This window comes from Cnephaeus nilssonii (genome assembly GCF_951640355.1).
Source record: "Cnephaeus nilssonii genome assembly, chromosome: 20".
Taxonomy (NCBI): Eukaryota; Metazoa; Chordata; class Mammalia; order Chiroptera; family Vespertilionidae; genus Cnephaeus; species Cnephaeus nilssonii.
Genome location: NC_137091.1, coordinates 31,943,714 through 31,966,190, shown reverse-complemented (window position 1 = coordinate 31,966,190; position 22,477 = coordinate 31,943,714). Strand labels below are relative to the sequence as shown.

At 50.3% G+C, this 22,477-nt stretch overlaps 2 pseudogenes across 2 annotated transcripts; both read left to right on the top strand.

The window, feature by feature from the left end:
- The first annotated feature begins 1,848 nt into the window (after nt 1-1,848).
- LOC307092485 (protein BUD31 homolog) lies at nt 1,849-7,703 on the top strand (annotated as a pseudogene). The gene is made up of 4 exons: nt 1,849-1,861; nt 1,949-2,063; nt 6,406-6,635; nt 7,500-7,703. The product of its transcript is annotated as a protein BUD31 homolog (transcript).
- A 4,087-nt stretch (nt 7,704-11,790) lies between these two features.
- Nucleotides 11,791-12,503, top strand: LOC307116033 (proteasome subunit alpha type-2-like; annotated as a pseudogene). Its single transcript has one exon. The product of its transcript is annotated as a proteasome subunit alpha type-2-like (transcript).
- Nucleotides 12,504-22,477: the final 9,974 nt, after the last annotated feature.

Genomic DNA, 22,477 nt, shown 5'->3' with positions numbered 1-22,477 from the left:
AATGTATCCAATTAAAAAATGTGAACTTCATCAGAAGATTCTTCAAGCCCAGGTCATTCCAGAGCAAGACGGTGGCACTGCCCGGGGAGCCGGCCCCCGGTGCCAGCCTCTGCCCCTCCCCGGCTCTGGTAGGGCAGCGTTTCGGCATCTTCCCTTGAAGCGCTTCATCAAAAGTTTCAGGAACTGCATTTTTCTAGTACAGCATTCACGGAAAAACTTGAAGTTTCCAGTAAATTTTGAACAAAATGCAAACAAAACGTAAGGACCCGTTCGCAAAGCAATTCAAAGCCATTGTAGGCCACAGGCTCGAACCCTTCTGGACCCACGGAGGGCAGACAGCCCAGGGAGAGAGCAGAGACTGCCGGCTTAGGCTGCTTCTGCTCCTTAACGCCATGTGGGCTTCATCACACAGATCTGTGGTCTCGTTTCTCTACTTAATAGTTTTACGTTTGGACAACCTCAGCTTCTATTGTGATTGGGAGAATATTCTGATGCAGTTATTGCTTGTGGGGCAGCATTGATTCCAAGCATATTTCTGCCTCAGAGATGTCCCAATTCAGCAAAAATATTGTTTTTACTGTGCCACCAAAATTTGAATTTATGTTAACTCTGCAAAAATAAATCATTGTACCTTCAGCATTGAACTTTAAACTGAATCAGCAAACGTTTTTATATTTCCTGGGCTCCCTACTGCCCCTGCCAGGCGGGGGTTCCCTGTGTCCCGCGGGCCACTGGTGGGGATGGCCCAGGGCCCAGGAACCGGAGGCTGGCCAGGCAGCGGGCTTCACACCCTAAAAAAAAAAAAATCATTTTTTAAATCCTTAAATTCTAGTTAGATCCTCTTGCCCACCATAGCCTCTGGGCCTGAGATGTGCTGCTTCTTTGCTTAAAAGAGAGAGTGTTAGAGGCGACGAGCTAGTGCCTGGCCGTTCTCCGCTGGCCACAACCACGGTACTCGAAAGATCAGGAAGCCGGTCCCTTTCTACGGTTTGCAAGGCATTTGGATGCTGCACACGTACAGTCACCACATGGGATGGGATGTGGGAAACCCCAGGAGTGGGCACTTGAAGAAAATGACTTGCCGGAGGGAAAGCAGGACCCTGGCTGGTGTGGCTCAGTTGGTTGGAGTGTCGGCCTGTGCACCAAAGGGTTGCGGGTTCAATTCTCAGTTGGGGTGCATACAAGAGGCAGCTGTCTCGCCTGGGTGTTTCTCTCTCTCTCTCTCTATCTATCTATCTTTATCTCTCTCTCTCGTAAAATTTTTTGGGGGAAAAATAAAAAGAGGCAAAGCAGGTTTCCCCAGGCCACTCGGCCGTGGTAGAACCGGAACCTACTCGTCCTCCCCGCACAGGCTGCCCGAGGAGACCAGAGGAGGCCTCGCCTCTGCCATCCAGTCGTGACCCTTGGAGCTCCCGCGTGCAAAGGGGACGCCCCAGCTTTGGGGGATGCAGCTTTGCCCCCCACTGCTCATGACAAGGTATGGAGACTGCTGGTTGCACAGTGGAGATAAAGAGCGATTGCCCAACAGGAAACATGAAACATCCCTTAGAATACAGCAAATAATTTTAAATTATAGGAGGAATGTTAAAATAAATATTTAGAGGTTTTGATGAAATGCAGCTCTGTTTTGAAGGAAAATGAGAAGCTGAAAAAAACAGGCTCAGCTGCTATTTTTGCTTCAAGAAGCCGAGTTGGATGCAAGAACATGTGGGGAGAAGCCATCCTTTCCCTCCACCTATCCCCCAAACCACGATCCCATATTCATCGATTCAGTCCTTTCTTTCCCAGTAGCTCCCACAGTGAGCACGCCTGTCCCCCAGCAGCTCCAGGGACAGTGGGCAGACAGCCATGTCCCTCACAGGTGCCAGGGCGACATGATGGCCAGCCCCCGTGGGCTCTCCTAAAAGGCCAGGCACAAGCAGGGATCCCGCTCTCCCCCCGTCCACAGTATCCACTGTAGACAACGACCATGTCCGCACCCTTGAGGACATTGAGGCCCGTGGGGGTGAGTGCCCAGCCCAGCGTCCGCCCTTGCTGCCTCTGCACAGCGCCCTTCCCCTCAGGTACAGCCCAAGCCACCAGGGCCGTCCAGGGACCACGGCCCAGGCTGTTTGCTCCGGAGCCTCCTCCTGAAAGGGCAGGGAAGGGCAGTGGGCAGGTACGGCACCCACAGAGGAGGGGGGACAGGCCAAGTGGACGAGTGGGCAGGACCAGTTCCCTGGGATGGAGTTAGGCCAGTGGGAGGCAGCGGAGGTGTTGCATATATTATCCTGGAGGAAGGAGTCAGGTGAGGAAGTTGCTACAAAAGTCCCTCCCTAGCAGACGGAGGGAGGGACAGAATGCCCAGGAAGAGCCAGGCCCCAGGGGCCACACCTGACACTGGCCAGTGGTCATCAGCAAGGCCCCAGGAGTCCTCACCGGCTGCCAGCACTCAGCAGCGACCAGGACAGCCAGTCCCGGCCTCACAGGGATGTACGATTCCGCAGTGACAACAGAGAGCCAAGAGGCACTGACACAGGGGCTGCAGGGCTGAGGCTACCTGACCCTGAGTGGCAGGGGCTGCAGGGGACTGCATCTTGGAAGAAGATGTGACAGGCCAGCCCTAGCTGGTTTGGCTCAGTGGATAGAGTGTCAGCCTGCAGACTGAAGGGTCCGAGGTTCGATTCCGGCCAAGGGCACATGCCTGGGTTGCGGGCTCGATCAATGTGCAGGAGGCAGCCGATCAATGATTCTCCCTCATCATTGATGTTTCTATCTCTCTCTTCCTCTCCCTTCCTCTCTAAAATTAAAAAAAAAAAAAAAAAATACATTAAAAAAAAGAAAAAAAAGGATGTGACAGGCCAGACTGGCACACTGTCCTGGCCGGCTGGCACACCGCGCCGGCGTTGTGGGGACTCTGGTCACGGAGGGCTGCCCAGAGGGAGGACCTGGGCTCCTCTTCATCAGCCCCGCGTTGGACTAACTCAGACTTGCCCAGCAGTGCCACCACTGTGATGTCTGGTCGCTGAGAGGGTCTGCATGTGGTCACGAAGAGAGCCAGGTTTTAAGGGCCTCGGGAGGGGTAGCAGAATGGGGAGCCTCTGAGAGGACACTGCCCGCCCTCGAGGGACGAGAACCTGCTCCTGATGGGACGGCAGAGGCTGCAGCAGCAGCTCAGATGGGAGAATAATTCACCAGGACGCTAGCTAATTAATTTTGCATGTGACTTTGCACAGGAAGTAGAACTCGCTGCAAGCAGGATTCCCAGAGTATGAGAAGCAGCTTAGAATCCAGGTCTTCCCTGAGGCCAGAGGCTGGTGTCACCCTGTGAAAGGAAGTGGCACACTCTGCCCCAGGAGGTGGGGGAGGGAGGACATGGGTCCCCATTCAATGGAGGCACTCCATCGAATCCAGCCGCACAGAGCATTCTGGTAGAGAGAATGTGGAAACGCCAGGCCTCTGGAAATGGCTGAGAAAGCCGGGCGGGCGTGGGGGGGCGGGGGGGGGGGGGCGGTTTCAGCCTCAGCCCCAGCCCACACAGAGCAATGTGAGTGCGGTCCTGAGCTGCCTGGGCGCCCTCACACACTTCACCAAGGATTCGAGAAGCCTGAGGATGAGCCAGGCTCTGGAGGGAAGAAATGCCTCCTGCAGCTGCTCCTCAGGCCACGGGGCCCAGTGAGACAATCTGGGCGAAGGGGCCTCCCTGGAAACCACTGTTTGGGGCCATGTTTTCTCCAAGCTTTTGTTACCAAGGACGTTTTGTTCCAAACCCCTGCCCCTCACCTGAGATCATCGTCCATCTTCGCGAAAAGACGAGTCATTCTTTCCATGCCTGCTGGCCAGGTTGGGTATGATGGGCCAGGTCCTGCTGGCATGGCAAGGACGCGTGGGGCTGGGAAGAGTGAAGCCCCCCACCCCTACCCCCACCCCTACCCCCACCCCCACCCCCGCCACAGCCCCTCCCTCCAGCCTGTGGCTCCGGAGCAGTGCACTCCTCCCAGGAGAGAACAGCCCGCCGCCTGCACCCACCCTGTCTTCCTCATCACCACATCCTTGCCCGATGCCTGCGTGCCTTCTAGGTGCCAGGCCATGTATAGGAAGCTCGTCACGTGAATTATCCCACTTAACCCTCAGAATAGCAATAGGACGCTGGCATTAATTTTTATCATGAGTTCAAAGATAAAAATCTGATGCTCTGAATCCTCATAAGTATGGTCCCTTGATTTTCAACAAGATTCCAAGACAATTCAGTGGGGAAAGGAAAGACTTTTCAACAAATGGTGCTGACAGCTGGACACCCACATGCAAAAGAATAAGCTTTGAGCCCCACAAAACAGCACATACAAATATTAACTCACAGAGGCTCACAGACCTTAATGTAAGAGCTAAAACCATAACTCTTAGCAGAAAGCAAATCTTCATGACTTTGGATTAGGCATTGGTTTCTCTTTTGATGGCAATGGTTTCTTAGATACGACACCAAAATCCCAACAAGAAAATTAAAAAAATAGATGTACTATATTTAGTCAACAGTTAAGTTTTTTATGCAAATGACATCATTAACAGTAAAAAGACAGAGGGCAGTAACTCGGCAATCCAGAAACACATTTCTTGTGAGGCAGGGCACCAACCAGAAGGAACAACTGTTCATGGACAGGCTAAATTGGCATTCCAGAGCAAGGCCCCTGGCTTCGAGCTCAAGATGGCTGAGTAAGAAGATCCTGAGCTCACCCAGAACAGCTGTCTCTGAGAACAACCTGAGGACTCACAGGACAGATTTTCTACAACTACGGATATGAAGAAAAAGCCACACTGAGATGGGTAGGAGGGGTAGAGACTAAGTCCAGTCAGGACCCACCCTGTCCCCACTCCCCAGGGGGTGACTCACAAGTGGGAGGGATGTCACAACTACAAGGTTGTCCGTGAAGAGTGAGGGGTCCAAGCCCAGCCTGGGGGAACTGCACTAGAAAGAGGAGCCCCTATAACATCTGGCTTTGAAAACCAGCGGGACTTATACCAGGGATAGCCAAAGGGCTCTAAGAAACCCAGGCTGCACTCTTTCTGAGTCCCAGCACAGAGACAGCAGTTTGAAAAGCACCTGGGTCAGCCCTGGCCAGGTAGCTCGGTTGGTTAGAGTGCCTTTCCAGCATGCCAAGGTTGAAGGTTTGACACCCAGTCAGGCCACATATAAGAATCAACCTATGAATGCATAAGTGGAACAACCATAGATGATTCTCATTCTCTCTCTCTCCTCTCTCTGTCTCTCCCTCTCCCTCTCCCTCTCCCTTTTCCTCTCTCTTTCTCTCTCTCAAATCAATAAAAAAATAAAAAATAAATAAAATCACCTTGGTCATTCGTGAAAGTGATGCACTGACTAATTTTAGGGTGTGTGCTAGAGGAACAAGGATCTATTAGGACTTTCTGCTGTTGGGCACCATTATTTCCCCTATCTTGACTCTCCTCCACCTAGTTGGTCTGACCCTGGCAGGCACCTTAACCTTGTTGACACTGTTCACCCCATCCTGGCATTTCCTTGAGGACCCACCCAGACAGTCACCCCTCCAAGCAGCTCCTGCCCTGACACATCTGGTGGACATCTCAGCTGGCACCAGCACACAGCAGTGTGTCTGCAATAGTGTGGCTGGGCTCACAGCCAGCTACACCACAGGCCTGCCCTGCGCACCAGTGAGCCCACAAGCAGTTGTGGCCAGGCCTCACAGCCAGTGGGCCAGGGACCATCCTTGCCTGCCAGTGTGTCCACAATAGGAGGCCACACTAGTCCACCCAGGGAACACCTCTGGAGCATCTGGCTCTGGTGACAAGGGGGATTCCACCACTGGGCCACACAGGACACCTTCTAAATAAGGCCACTTTTTCAAGACCAGGAGATGTAGTTGACCCACCTAATACCTAGAAACAAAGAGACAAAATGAAGAGACAAAAGACTATGTTCAAACAAAGAAACAAGACAAAACCCCAGAAAAAAGAACTAAATGAAATGAAGGTAAGCTGTCTACTAGATAAAGAGTTCAGAGTAATAGTTATAAAGATGCTTATCAAACTCTGCAGACAAGTGGATACACTCAGTGAGGACTTCAACAAAGAGATTGAAATTACAAAAAGGACTGGTCAGAACTGAAGAATATAACAACTTAAATGAAAAATATACTGGAGGGAATCAACAGCAGGTCAGATGATGCAGAAGAATGGACCAGCAACCAGGAAAAGAGGATAGTGGAAATCACCCAATTGAAGATCAAAAAGAAGAAAGAATTTTAAAAATGAGGATAGCATAAGGGACCTCTGGGACAATATCAAGCATACTAACATTAGCATCATAGGGGTCCCAGAAGGAGAAGAGAGCGAAAAAGGAACAGAAAACCAATTTGAATAAATAATGGTGAAAACTTCCCTACCCTGGTGAAGGAGAAAAATACCTAAAGTCAAAAGAAGCTAAAAAGCTCCCCCAGTGGGCTGGGAGTTGACCAAGCCAATACTGGATGAATTAGATCAAAAGATGACAGAAGCTGAAACACAACCTCATAAGGGAAAGAAAGTGAATCTCTGGGGCCCATCTTCAGGACCCACAACTTGAAAACCTGCTGATTTTTTGCCTGTTCTACAAACAGAAAGCCATAAGCAGAGAACTATATGAATACAGGGTGGGCAAAAGTAGATTTACAGTTTGAGTATGTGAAACAGAGTTTACCCTAATACTATTATTTATTAACTAGTGGCCCAGTGCATGAAATTCGTGCATGGAGGGGGGTTCCCTCAGCCCAGCCTGCACTCTCTCCAATCGGACATCCCTCTCGCAATCTGGGACCGTTGACTCCTAACTGCTCACCTGCCTGCCTGCCTGATTGCCCCTAACTGCCTCTGCCTGCCTGCCTGATTGCCTCTAACCCCTCTACCTGCCTGCCCAATCGCCCCTAACCTCTCTGCCTGCCTGCCTGATCGCCCCTAACTGCCCTCCCCTGCTGGCCTGATCTTGCCCCCAACTGCCCTCTCCTGCCAGCCAATTTGGTTCTGATTGGTAGGTTTCTATGCCAGTCAGCATCAAAAGCTCCGCCTCTTAGGCAACCATTGGCTCCTCACAGTTCACCCAGATTTGGTTCTGATTGGTCAGTTTCTATGCCAGTCAGCATCTCTGGGCCTATCTCGGGCCTGATCAGAGAGGCAGGCTGATCAGCAGCCCCTGCGGAGGCCCGGAGAGAAACAGAGGCATGGCTGCTGGCAAAGCCCGGAGAAAAAGAGACACAATGGCTGATCAACAGCTGCCACGGAGGCTGTGGATCAGACCCTGCCTCTCTTTTTGGGCCTCTCTCCAGGCCTGATCTGCAGCCCCCTGGGCAGTCAGTGCTGGGTCGCCACAGCAACCCAGCACTGACTGCAGGACCAACTTCCAGTGTTCAGTAGAGCCTTCTGTTGGTCGTTACGGACCCTGAGTTTTTATATATTAGGATTATTGTATTATTTTTCCATACGAACAATAGCAAACCTACTTGTGCCCTACCCTGTATTGTATTAAAGAAGGCTGGGCAGACAAAAACCTGGTCTCAAAATGGAAAAGGCAGGGGTATGAGAACTTACGCTGCTTTCATGCACTCAAACATGGGACACCAATGTGGAAACAGGCTGCATTTGCCAGTTCCCAAAAGCAACCTGGAAGTGGGCCGGGTGATCAAATGCACACAGTGCGGCTGCTGGGCTGCTCTGGCTGAGGCCCCCGGGCCATGACCCCTCTCCACCCAGTACTCTGCACTTTGCAGGTTTCTACCTGTCCTGCCACCCCCATCCCTGAAAGCAGCTCTCCTCACAGACTGGTGCCCCATGCCCGAGTTGGAGCATGGTCTGCGTGCGTGAAGGTGCTGGTGTTCATCAGCTGTGATTTGTAGAAATAAAACCTTGGTAAAGAAAAGGAATGAGCCTTGAAAACATTATGCTAAGGGAAATAAGCCTGTCACAGAAGGCCACATATTGTGTGATTTCTTTTATATGAAACTAGAGGCCCGGTGCACAAAATTCATGCACAGGGGTGTGTGTCCCTCAGCCCAGCCTGCACCCTCTCCAATCTGGGACCCCTCGAGGGATGTCCGACTGCCTATTTAGGCCCAATCCCAGTAGGGCCTAAACGGGTAGTTGGACATTCCTCTCACAATCCAGGACTGCTGGCTCCCAACTGCTTGCCTGCCTGCCTTCCTGATTGCCCCTAACTGCTTCTGCCTGCCAGTCTGATCACCCCCTAACCACTCCCCTGCCAGCCTGATTGATGCCTAACTGCTCCCCTGCCAGCCCGATTGCACCTAACTGCCCTCCCCTGCCAGCCTGGTCAACCTTAACTGCTCTCCCCTGCCAGCCTGGTCACCCCTAACTGCCCTCCCCTGCAGGCCTGGTCCCCCCAACTGCCCTCTCCTGCAGGCCTGGTCCCCCCCGAACTGCTTTCCCCTGCAGGCCTGGGTCCCCCCCAACTGCCCTTCCCTGCAGGCCTGGTCACCCCCAACTTCCCTCCTCTGCTGGCCTGGTCACCCCTAACTGCCCTCCCCTGCTGGCCATCTTGTGGCAGCCATCTTGTGTCCACATGGGGGCAGCCATCTTTGACCACAGGGGGGCAGCCATCTTGTCTGTTGGAGTGACAGTCCATTTGCATATTACTCTTTTATTAGATAGGAGGGCAAATCCTTAGAGACAAAAAGTGAATTCATGGTTGCAGGGTGGGGAGGGAGGGAGATACGGGGAATGACTGTTAATGGGTTTCCTTTCCAAGTAATGAAAAGTTCTAAAATTAATTGTGGTGATGGTTGCACAACTCTGCGAATATACCAAAAACTATTGCATTGTATACTTTAAATAGGTGAGTGATATAGTATGTAAATAACATTTAAATAAGGCTGTATAAAAACAACTGTGGCTCAGGGCAGTCATCAATAGGCCGCATTCTACACAAAGGACAGAGGCAGGACTTGGACTTAAGCCCTCAGGTCAAAGCTCTTTATCACCTCTTCTCGACTGACATCTCCCGTGTAAGATCCCTCACCCCTAGGTCCCCTCATCACTGCCTGACCTAGCCCCAGGATATTCACAGCATGGTCCACGAGCCAGCGGCATGGACAGCCCCTGCCAGCCGGTTCGTAGTGCAGAACCTCAGGCCCCACCCAGACCGGCTGATCAGAATCTGCATTTTAACTGGAGCCACAGGAAATTCATGCCCACATTAAAGGGCTAATTACATCCCTCACTTCCTCATAAAAGTGCCTCAGAAGGAGTCGCCAACTATTCTTTGCTTGTGGTATGGGTCACCATGGTAGTGAGGAACACACCGATTTGGAATGAATAGAGCTGGTTTCGAGTTCCAGTTGTGCCACTTCATTAACTAACTAACTAATTCATTCATTCAACAAGCATTGGTTATGATACAGCAGACGAACATAGACATGGACAACCAGACAAAATACCTGCCAGCCCTCATGTGGCTTACACAATAATGAAGCTAACTAGCTCCTGCAAACTGAGAAAAGTCAGCAAGTTGGTTCCTCTCTCTGAAACTCAGTCTCCAGGCCAGTGGAATGGGATGATGATAATTCTGGCTTTGGACGGCTCTGAGGACTGCATGAAAAAATACAGCAACTTGACAATTACATACCAGAGTTTCCCTAAATATGCTTTTAACAGAAGCAAAAGGGAAGTTTATGGCTAAAATATCTGAATTATTGCTTTGGTTCTAGAGGCAGTTGGGGCCAGTTGTGGGAAACATCTGTCTGAGGAGAGCCGATGAGGCTGGCCTCCCTGCTCCGGGAATAAGAGGCAGCTGCTGCCACTCTCCTGTAGTCAGAGGGAAGCAGTCCATCAGTGAGGCCCAGGAGCCCTATAGGTGAGCCATAGGAGATTACAGCCATGGTTAGACTCACTTGGAGGCATGGCGTTGGAATTGTGGAGGCATTGTGTTTCACAGTCACTGAGCTACCTTCCTACTTTCCACGAGCGATGCCCCCTAGTATTTCCGATGGGGTCATCTAGCCTCCCACAAGACAAGCTCTCTGCCTCACCTGTCATCTTGTAGCATTGTTAAGCAGGACCAAGCTGTTTTTGAAGAAAGGGGGCAAATACCCATTAGAATCTGATTTTTCCACATTTAAGCTCCTGTGGGATCATTGTAGCTCACAGGCACTATCTGCCTTCTAAGTCGGTAGCTCTCCTGGGTCAGTATGCTGTCCTAGAGATTTCTCCCAGTCATGGTGGAGTAGATCATTTGCACTGGCCACCTACTAGAAAACTTGGACAAAGCACACACAAAAAACTTAAAAAGTTTGATGGCAAGTTAACAGCAGTGAAGAATTGTAAGGTCAAGATTTAGGTGAGAAAGGACGTCTAAAGAGGGAAGGTTGACTTGCAGTCTCCTCTCCATTTAATTCATCTGCCACCTGCCATGCCATAGAGGCAGAGACACTTGAACAGATAATTTCACAGACTCAAAGTGTAAGCCACAGACTAGGAGGAGGATCTAAAAAACACCAAAGGCTTAGATTGGGACTCTAAAGGACTGCACTTTTAGGGTAAAGGAAGACTGGAAATTGACCATCTCTTGCAGATACTGAAGCCTTACTTCAAAATAATAAATCCCTGTGGTGATAATGGCATTCCTTATGCCCCAGAAACTCACATAAATCCTCTTGTGGAGGAAGAGAACATCGTCCTAAGCTTCAAAATCTCTACTTTTATTTTTCATGTAAATTATCCAGCACAGAATAAAAAATAACATGGAATATAAGGAGATGGGACAACATAATAAAAAACAAAAGAAACAGACACGAAACAGAGCCATGGAAGATGGTCGTGAAGTTATCAGAATTCAATAATTTCTTAAAATATTCAATAATTTCTTAAAATACTCAAGGAAATGAAAGATAAGATTGAGAAGTTTGTCAAATTATAATAAGGAGTCATAGAGCCCTAGCCAGTTTGCTAAGTGGTTAGTGTGTCTGCCTGTGGACTGAAGGGTTATGGGTTTGATTCTGGCCAAAGGCATATATCTCAGTTGCAGGCTCGATCTCGGCCCTGATCGGGGCACATTCAGGGGACAGCCAATCGATGTGGCTCTTTCACATCGACGTTTCTTTCTCTCTGCCTCTTCCCCTCCCTTCTACTCTTCTAAAAAATCAATGGAAAAAATATCCCCCGGGTGAGGATTAACGAAAACAACAACAAAAAGTGAGTCATAGAGAAGTTCTAGAACTCAGAAATACAATAACTGGAATTTAGAACTTAATAAATTCTAAATGCAGTAAAAAAAAAAAAAAAGATACTTATAACTCAAAGAAAGAATTAGTAAACTGGAAGATAAATCAAATGAAATATTCCAAGTTAAAATGATAGTTATTCTGGTGAGTGTATATCGCTATTTATTGTGGTTACATTTGCATTTCCCTAATGACTGGTGACATTGAACTCCTTTTCATGTTTATTGGCCATTTGGAGATTTTTCATGAAGTGCCTATTCAAACCTTTTGCCCATTCAAAAAATTGGGTTGTATGTCTTTTTTAGAAATACTAGTTTTTATTGAAGTTTAACAAGTCATAGATACATGTTTTAATTTCTATGGCAATCTAAAAAACAACGTTATTTGTAACTATGAAACTAATATAGGGAGATGTGAAATAATAAAAACAAGCATTTATAAAGTTCAGAAATAAGAGAAAAAGCAACATACAATGGTTATGATAAATAGAAAGCACATAGTAACTTAGCTAGATGGAACTGTTAGATGAAATCACTAATATGTCAGTCATCACATTAAATATAAACTAGCTCTCCGGGTGAAGATGGCGGAGCGTGGTTACCGCTTTTCGTTGACTACTTTCAGGCCATCTGGTAAACTTGTTCAGATTGAATATGCTTTGGCTGCTGTAGCTGGAGGAGCCCCTTCAGTGGGAATTAAAGCTGCAAATGGTGTGGTATTAGCAACAGAGAAGAAACAGAAATCCATTCTGTATGGTGAGCGAAGTGTACACAAAGTGCAGCCAATTACCAAACACATAGGCTTGGTATATAGTGGCATGGGCCCAGATTACAGAGCGCTTGTGCACAGAGCTCGGAGACTAGCTCAGCAATATTACCTTGTTTACCAAGAGCCCATTCCCACAGCTCAGCTGGTGCAGAGAGTAGCTTCTGTGATGCGAGAATATACCCAGTCGGGTGGTGTTCATCCATTTGGAGTTTCCTTACTAATTTGTGGTTGGAATGAGGGGTGACCATATTTATTTCAGTCAGATCCAACAGGAGCTTACTTTGCCTGGAAAGCCACAGCAATGGGAAGGAACTGTGTGAATGGAAAAACTTTTCTTGAGAAAAGATAAAATGAAGAGCTAGAACTTGAAGGTGCCATTCAGACAGCCATAGTAACCCTAAAGGAAGGCTTTGAAGGGCAGATGACAGAAGGTAACATAGCATTGGACTCTGCAGTGAAGCTGGATTTAGGATGCTTACTCCAACTGAAGTTAAGGACTACTTGGCTGCCACAGCATAATGAAGTGACTGAAAAATTTGGAATTGCAGATAATCTCTATACTTAAACATGTTTAAAGTATGTTTTGTTTTGCAAACTTTTTGCATACTTATCTCTACATGATTTAATGGATCAGTGTTTTTAAAATGATACTTATAACTCATAATAAACTGTGAAATCCAAAAATATATATATAAACTAACTAAATGCTTGAGTCAAAAGACAACGATGGTATCTTTTTTGGCGATGGGAAAATGTGATTTTTTAAAAATATATTTTATTGATTTTTTACAGAGAGGAAGGGAGAGGAATAGAGAGTTAGAAACATCGATGAGAGAGAAACATCGATCAGCTGCCTCTTGCACACTCCCTACTGGGGATGTGCCTGCAACCAAGGTACATGCCCTTGACTGGAATCAAACCTGGGACCCTTGAGTCCGCAGGCTGACGCTCCATCCACTGAGCCAAACCGGTTAGGGCAAAATGTGATTTTTTTACTCAAATAAATTACTTTCTTGGCAGCATCCCCCATTTTTGTCTTTGTCCATCCCCCATTGTCTGCTCCCATCGCTGATAGACTGCTTTGGTTTGTTACTGAAAGCTAGTTCATCCTGCTAGACAGATGCCCTCTCTGAAAGAAAGGTTATCAGTCCTACATATCAAGAGCCTTTAAAAAAAAAAAGTGTGTTTTTAAAATCAGAGCTACCATTATTGCAGTTCTCTTTAAATTCTCACAACTTAGTCCATCCTTGCCTCTGGAAATGGGCTAACATCACGAGCTCTGGAGCTGCTTACATTCCAATCCTGACACTTACTAGTTGTGCTTCAATATTTACTTCACCTCCCTGGACCTCAGTTTCCTCATGTATATCCTATATAATAAAAGGCTAATATGCAAATTGTCCCCTCGGGAGTTTGACCGACCAGGAGTTCGACCGCTCGCTATGACCTGCGCTGACCACCAGGGGGTGGTGCGGAATGAAGGGGGTGGCTGGAACAAAGGAAGGCCTCCACCAGCAGCTGGCAGCTGGGGAAGGAAGGCCCCGATTGGCCCTGATTGCCGGCCAGGCCTAGGGACCCTACCCATGCACACATTTCATGCACCAGGCCTCTAGTAATAGTATAATGGGCTTTACCTCAAAGGGTTGTTTGTGGATTAAATAAGTAAATGTGTCAGTTGGTACATAATGAATACCCAGTAAACAATAGCTGTTATTATTACTATAACATTAGAACTATTTTATTAGCACTAAACTCCCATCCCCTTTTTGTTCTGGCCCATTCCTCCTGATCAAGACTAAATTCAAAAGCTACTCTCCTCTGTGATTCCAGTCCTGACCATTCCTACCATGCCTCAGCAACACACATAAATGTGCAACGCTAACCCCCAGAGCCATGTGCTGTAGGCAGAGGTTTATGTGAATTTAACTTACCATGAATTGGAAACAAATGACCCACAAGGGTAGGAAAGGTATGATTTCTTTTCTTCCTCTTTTGATTCAGTTCCATGGAGTCACGTCTCACATGTGAGATTCTAAAGTCAGCAAGTTAAGTCACAGTCATGCAGTCTAAGTGTCCCCTGACAGCCCTTTCTATTTTCCTTGCAGAGCACAGTAGTTTGGTATATACATCCCTGACTCTAGGTCTGGCACGCTGAAGGTGGAGACCCCCAGGGCCAGGCAAAGAACGGGCCCAGAGGAAAGGCTTCAAGCCGAGGTAGGGGCATTTGAGCCGTTCTTTGCAGAGGACTGGCCAAACCTAAGAAGACATACCAGGAGTGATGGGGAATGGAGATGCAGGGACGAGAATCCCGGGTCCTGCTCACCAGGAAGACTCACTCACTTCTGTCCCTGTCAAGGTTCACATCCTGTAATACATGAACAGGTTGAGTGTTCATCCAGCGGATGAAAATAAATGGAGCTGTGTCCTATGATGCAGGGTAAATTCTCAACCCGGGGAGTTAACTAAATGTGTGCCTGATGGAGGCTCCAGTGCAAGTGGCTTTGAAGTCCTACTGTGTGTCAGTCATTGAACAATCATTAAAAAAATGCAGAAATGAATACGACAGTCTGCTTCTTCAAGTAGATGCTACTCTCTTTTGTGAAAAGCAGTGGGGCGTGAGCAGGCACATAGGTGGATGTTTCCGTAGAGGACTCTCCTCCATTCCTAATATGGAGTAGGGCTCGGTCAATGTTTGTGACTCAAATGAATGAATAAGAAAAATGGAAGAACGAGACCGCCATCAGGGAAGTCCAAAGTGCACATGTTAACAGCTTCTGATTAAAGAGGCGCCTGGGAACAACAAGGAGCTGTTTCCTCCATATTTTGTGTCCGAACTCCACTCCGGGAACATCAGGATCAGAAATTATGGCTCCCAGTGGCCTCTCCCATTTCCAGGCAGGCAGCACAGCGCTCTGCACCATCGCAGCGCTGTGAGCCTCCACAAATCTCCGCGCTCCTGTTCACACTCCAGGGGCTGCGGCCCGGTGCCCTGCTTTCCTCACTTTGAAGGAGGAGCCATATCCCTAATGGGCCTCGCAGTGCTCTCTGCAGCTCCACTCTTTTATTTTTTTAATATATTTTTATTGATTTCAGAGAGGAAGGGAGAGGAAGAGAGAGATAGAAACATCAATGATGAGAGAGAATCATTGATCGGCTGCCTCCTGCACACCCCCTACTGGGGATTGAGCCTGGAACGGGGCACGTGCCCTTGACTGTAATCGAACCCGGGATCCTTCAGTCTGTAAGCCGACGCTCTATCCACTGGGCCAAACCGGCTAGGGCTGCGGCCCCCCTCTGATTCTGTGACGGGTCTGGGAAGGAACTCCCCACTGCAAATGCACACACGGTTTACATGTCCTTCTGCCTTCCTGGGAGTAGACACTGTGAGCATCCCCTCCACACATGCGCACGGGCACACACACACACACCAGTGCAGAGCCCCTGCTGACGGCCGGACACAATGGCACAAATGACGCCCCTGGAGGTCCTCTTTCAAGCAGAGCCCCCAATTCTTCCGGAATGGGCCAGCCCACTGTCCAGCACGGGGACAGACCTTCCTGGAGACCAACCAAGTCCAGTGTGTGTGTGTGTGTGTGTGTGTGTGTGTGTGTGTGTGTGTGTGTGACTGCAGGCACACAGACACCTACACCGTGAGAGATACACACCTCCTAGGCGGGAACAGACGGCCTTCCATCACGTTGTCTTCCCGGCATCAGAACTGCCATTAGGCCAACCCAAACCAGGAGAGGCCACGTGTGCCCGTCAGACTAACAAAGGTCAGAAGGCAAGTTGGTGCATAGCGTCGACAGAAGTGCAGACGACCTTGCAACTGAGGATCTAACCTCATGCACCAACATCTAAAAGGCACGTGGGCACAGCATCGCATTCCTAGGTGTGTGTGGTACAAAGATGTGGGCGCAGCCCCAGCATCCAGCAGGGACCGGGTGAAATCAGCATGGGTCACCTTCACTGTGGAACGCGACGCAGCCGTGCAAAGGTGTGAAGTCAGTTGTGCTGATGACAGTGGCTGACTGGGGATAAGCTAGGTGGCAGCAGCAGGTGTGGCATGGGGTGTGAGCACTAGAGGAAACCTACGTGCCCGTGGGTTTTTACGGGTATAGATGACCTCTGGACAAAGGAGACGGGAGAGAAGTGAGGGGGTTTTTAAGGAGAGAGACTCCCTCCCCCTGAATTTCTGTCTGGTGCACAGATGACTTACTCAAAACAACAAATATTGTCAATCGCACTTCGCTATAACATGAGAATAGAGAAACCAGCAACCCTTCCAATACCTCTTCTCACCCTGGGCTCAGTGTCTGTCAGTAAGGCCCCCTGGGGTCCTCAAGGTGCCAGACTAGTGGGCTAGAGAATTTAGCTCTTGCCCGGATCTGCCTCTCCTTAGACCAACGGGAAAGAACCCGATTTCAGTTTGCCCACGCATGCTGGCTTGGGGCCTGTGCTGAGATGGTGGCATGGTGTAAAGATACTTAGAAAAGTAGAGAGCTCTGTGCTGTGGTGGCGACAGGCTGAAAATACAAATTCCCGCGTGTTAGGCACTGAATTGTGTCCCCCTGTAATCTGTACGTTGAAGCCCGGACTCCCGACATGACTGCATTTGGAGATGGGGCCTTAGGGGAGTGATCAAAGTTAAATGGGGTCATAAAGATGGGGCCCTGGTTGACCAGGACTGGTGTCCTTACACGAAGAGGAAGAGACACCAGAGCTCTCATTCTTCGAGAGGAAAGGCCATGTGAAGCCACACAGAGAAGGCGGAGCGAGGCCTCTGGAAAACCCAACCCTGCCGATACCTTGATGTTGGACTTCCAGTCTCCAGAACGGTGAGAAACCAGTGTCTTTTGTTTAAGTCCCCAGTAGGTGGCATTCTGTGGTGGCAGCCACAGCTAAACCGATATATCCCTAAATCTGTGATCTGGGATCTTGCTGATGGTGGTGATCCCCATCCAGGCCCACACACCTCACTCCTTCTCCCAAAATGCAAACACGAAGATCGACCTCGCCTGCAATGGGAGGGCACATCTGTCTGCCCAATGGGAGAAAAACCTTCAGGGCAACCAGCAAATACCTCTTCTTTCCCCACTTGTCTTTCTCCTTCCCAAACACCAGGTAGCCTCGCTGACTCCAAGGTGCCAGCATTGCAAGAAACAGCGGAGAATCCCCTGAACCAGCCTTGGCCAGGGGCAGTGTGGACCCCGGGAGCCCGCCATGACAGTGAGAGAGGCCCCGCCTGCCTGGAGAGCCCTGTGTGGAGCCGGGCTGTTGGCTCACCTGCTCTGTTCCCTCAGCCGGGGCTCAAGGGCAGTGTCACAGGAACTTGACTGTGGGGAGCTGGGTCACCTTCTCCAGGCGCACCGTCTGACGGGGCGGCGGACACCGGCCAGGGCCAGCGGTGCTGGGGGCACCCACAGTGCAGGGACGCCTCCGCAGCAGGCGAGTGGAGGGAACAGCATTTGGAGCAAATGCCTTTGACAGAAACTTGCCCCAGGTCCAAAAGCATCATTGAAAACCCAAATGGTGTAAGTCTGGCAACTCATCAGACGGCCGTTTGTGTAAGGAACGTGTGATGAGTGGTCACAGCAAAGGCAGCCCTCCCAAGGCTGCGCGCAGGTCTTCAGGATCTCAGAGTTCTCTGGAAATGAAGTTGTTTTGAATGGAGTGAAGGGATCTACCATCTGCTAAGTGATCCACGTTAACCAAAAACACACCAATAACCCCCAAAGTCACCTAGAGACCCAGGTAGATGTTAATGGTTTTTTCCAATTAGCACAGACTCTGGATGAAGTGTTTCAGAGGGCGGCCCTCTCCCTGTGACTTGGTGGGCAAGGCATCAGTCACGGGCCTGGAGAAAACCCGGCACGGTGCTCAGTGGGCCAGGCAGACACCAGCCGCACGGATCCTGGGCCCCTGAGGCAGCCAAAATCCACAGCTGCTGCGGCCCCGGCTCCGGCCAGCACCTGGGCCGGCCAGCACCTTGACCGGCGTGCGGAGTGCTTCACGCCCCTACCCCACAGGGGTAAATACCCTGCAGGAATGTGGGAAACCCTACAGAGCCTGGAGACCGGCCTGGGGTCTGCTCACCGCCGAAGCCCCTCCAAAGGTTTTAATCAGCTTTAGAGCAAAGCAGTGCCTGGTGCAGAACTGTAGCCAAATGGTAATTTTTTTTCAACACATTTAAAGATGAAATCTTCCTTTTGCTGCAGTTCTTAGAATTGTTTTTCCATCAACAGTCTAAGACGCCTGCCCCCTCCTCCCACTGCCTCACCCCTTCAGCCAGCGTTCTCTCAAGTTGGATCTCAGCTGGGTTCACCCACTCCCGGCCCCGGAGAGCTGGGGGAGCAGGAATTTTAATTTTTAAAATGCTCACTGTCTGAGGGAACTTAGAAAATCTACGGCTGCTCTAGGACAGTTCTCTCCTCTGCAGAAACACACCTTTTGTAAACGTGTCGGTTAATCAAGAGTTTTCTGAGTTTCCAGGGTCTCACAACTTTGTCACTTGTAGCAACGTCTGTGCTTGAGTCGCGATGAACTCACGAGCGCCCATACTAAGGCTTTAAAAATTATCTGCTGCTTCCCACCCAGCTCTGAGCTCCTGTTCCTGTGAACTGAGGTTTCCAGTTGTGGGGAGGGGGGCGGCCAGGACGAGGATCTTCTTGCACCGCAGGTCAAGCTTGCTGAGAACCGGTACCAGAACGCGATGGGTGCACAGGGCATTTGTTAGCTGTTTTGACTTTGTGTGTGTGTGTGTGTGTGTGTGTGTGTGTGTGTGTGTGTGTGTGTGTTTAATTGTTCCTCTCCACAGAAATCTTTAGTACAGGGTGAAAGATTCATGCGATCTGAAGAGAAACCAGAGTATGTTAGCTGTTTCTAATGAATGAGCACAGCGAGTAGTCGGCACCCGTGGCCCACGTGGAAGATACTGGGCGTGGTGGAGTGATCGCCGCGACTGTGACAGTGACTTGAGCAGGTGCAAGTTGAACACCAGTCACCTGAGCAGGCCTTCTCCAGAGGGCGGAGTCTCCGCCCACATTTCAGCGACCCTTCCATGCCCTGCGCCCCCTGCATGGTTGGGGCAGGGGAGTCCGTGGCCCGTGGGCTGCGTGATTCCCCCAGGGACACACACTCTCAAACTCCCAGTGTACTCCACGTGCCGCATTTTAAGTTGTTGCTAAGTAATTGAATAGCTCGAGCTGAGCGACCAAGACTCTATGCCAGTTCTCAGAACTACTAACCTAGAGGGTGGGGGCGTTCTTGGTGTCAAATAACTGGTTGAAGTTACTTGGGGCAAAAAGATCTCTTTCCTTGTTTTTGTTTGTTGTTGGATAACAAGAAATGTCCAGGCTAATATCCATCACTTGAATAAACATCATGACAATTAGTTGAATTTCTTACTCCATGAGTCTCCTTTGTTATATTCAACAAAAGAAAAAGCTGGCAGTGGGGGCCTGGGCAATGTGTCCTCGCTCAGCTGAGCAGTCAATGTCAGCCAGGGGGTCCGGGGCGTTCAGGTCACCAGGGCGCCGCGTCCAGGGAAGACGGTGATTCTCGCAGGGTCTGCCCTTGGCCTGGGCCGGCTGAGCAGCGCTCCGGTTCCGGAGGCTTCATCGCACAAGGTTTCACTCTGAAGGACACGGGTTCCAGGTCCAAACAGCTTGTCTGTGCATTTAAATTAGTGCGTCCCAAGCACTTTTGAACACATTTTCCTCCTGGACATTTCGAGAGTACAGTTTTTAACCGATGGCCATAGTCGCCTCCAGAGGCCTGAGGAATCCAGACCCTCTGCCTCTGCCCTCAGTTTCCCCACTACGTCAGCTCAGACCCCAGAGAGACAACTCCCTGGAGCAGAATTCTAGTGCTCATCCAGGAAGCCCATGGCACTTCTAGGACGGGGCCAGTTTCCCGTTCTTGCTTAAATGTTGCTTCCTCACAATTAACACCCTCCCCCCGAACCTCCGCCCCAACAACAGCGTCCTGTCCTCCCTTTGTCCTCACCCTGCACCGTGACAGCCTGTAGCTGCAGGCCCTATATCTGTATGGGCTGTTTCTCCCCACTCCGGACCCAAATCCTAGTGGAATGTCCAGAGGTGTGAGGAAGGACCAGGCTTGGAGAACGCTCCAGGGGAGCTGGGGCTGTCTGGCACAGCACCCCAGCCCCACAGCAGCAAAACCACGGCGTAAACACCTTCGGCTGAGACTCAAGGGGACTACGCCTCTGACAGGTGACAGGGAAGGTTTTCCCCTATGTCGAAGAGCATGCCAAGTGTGAAATAAACCAAGAATCCAGCTCCCGCAAAAAATCCTATCCTGTATAATCCTATACAATAAAAGGCTAATATGCAAATCGCCTAAATGGCAGAGTGACTGGTTGCTATGACGTGCACTGACCACCAGGGGGAAAACACTCAATGCATGAGCTGCCCCCTAGTGGTCAGTGTGCTCCCACAGGGAGAGAGCCGCTCAGCCAGAAGCCAGGCTCATGGCTGGCAAGTGCAGTGGCAGTGGCGGGAGCCTCTCCTGCCTCCACGGCAGCGCTAACATCAGTTGGACATCCCCCGAGGGCTTCCAGACTGCAAGAGTGTGCAGGCTGGGCTGAGGGACCCCCCGAGGGCATGAATTTCGTGCACCAGGCCTCTAGTTAAAGTAGAATTACCATATGATCCAGCAATTCTATTTCTGGGTAAATATCCAAAAGAATTGAAAGCAGGGTCTCAAGGAGAAACTTGTACATCTGTGTTCATAGCAGCATTATTCACAATAGCCAAGACCAAGACGATGAATGAAAAAACACGAGGTGGTGTATTATTCAGCCTTAAAAAGCGAGGAAATCCTGACACAGGCTACAGCATGGGTGAGCCTTTAGGACACGATGCTGAGTGAGATAAGCCCATCACAAAACGACAAATAGTGCATGATCCCATTCATACGCGGCCCTAGAAGAGTCAGAGTCATAGGGACAGAAAGCAGAACGGGGATCTCCAGGGGCTGAGAAGGGTGGGGAGTTAGTGTTACCTGGGGACAGGGCTTCGGTTTGGGCAGATGAGTAAGTCCTGGAGATGGACGGTGGTGACGTTTGCACAACAGAGTGAATGTGCTCAGTGCTGCTGAACTGTCCACTTAAACATGCCTAACATGCTACTTTTATGCTATGTGTATTTCACAATAAAAATGCATAAATAGATAAACCAAAGAGTCCAGACAAAGTCCTCCCCGCTAAGCCTGGATTTATGCAGCGTCTCTCAGGAACTGTGGGAGCTTGAAAGCCCAAGGCTCCCTCCCGCCTGGCACCCTGTGGGCAATGATCCTGCTCGCGTGGCCCCTTCAAGGTCTGAGCAGGGATCCTCGCTGTGTGGTCAGAGACCACCTACAGCAGAGTCCTCTGGGGGCGATTTACAATGCAGCTTCCTGGGCACCAGGAATAGATCTTGGAGTGGAGGGGCTCGACTGCTTGCATTGTAGCAAGCCCCTCGCATAATTCTCACGCCCACACAAACAGAGGGCAGATCCTTTACCCAGACTGCCCTTCAAACTGTTGACTCACAAACCAAAACCCAGCTCTGGTCCAATCCCAGACAGGAAGGCCACTCGAAATTGCTTTTCACAAGCACACTTTGTACTATTTTAAGTCCCCAGGTCTCCATACTGTCATAACCTTTTTAAAAGGTGTTAATCTGGAGGTGACCCTTAAACGGTTACTGGTGGTGAAAATTTATAGAATCCCTGAATTCCTCAGGCGAGGCCAATACACCCAGCCCGCTCACCTGCCGGTGAGGCCGCCGGGCCACCAGTGCAAAGCTGGAGCCCAACGGAGTCCTGCTCACATGGCACTTTTGCTGCCAGGGCCACCTGCTGCTCTCGGTATCCACCGAGGCCCAAAGTCACAGTTCCTCTGCGGCGGCGGGGGCAGGGGGGCTGCCACACTGTGAAGTGTGAACTTCCCCTCGGATTCAGGGGGTCACTCTCACCTGGCCTCCTGCCTGCAGGAGCGGGTGGGGGGAGCGGTAGTTGTCAGGCAGTTGAGAGGGTGTCAGCCACACCCCACCAACCTCTCAGGGATGCTGGCCAAGCAAGCAGCCCCCCAAGGACATCCTCCTCCTCTCCCTTGATGAGTGACCCTCGCCCGGAAACCCAGGTCCAGTTAACAGCAAGCAAGCCCTCTCGGTCCACCCCGGCAGGCTGGTGGGCGAGGAGGTCAGACGAAGACCGGACAAAAGCGCCCGGAGGAAGGTAAGTGTACGAGGGCACGTCTGGGCCTATCGAAAGCAGGCCTGGGCCCGGCGTGGGAAAGAGCCCCTCCGGGTGGGCCGAGGACATGCTGCTGCAGCCACACGGCACGGGCTCCTCCCAAAAGCCGTCTTCGCAGGTGCTATTTTGCACATAAAGGAAAGAACGAGAGCTCGATAAAAACAGGCCCCTTCGACGAGGACCCCTGAGAAGACCACCCGCTTTGAGGGAGTTTGTTCTCTCTGCTTTTGTTCAGT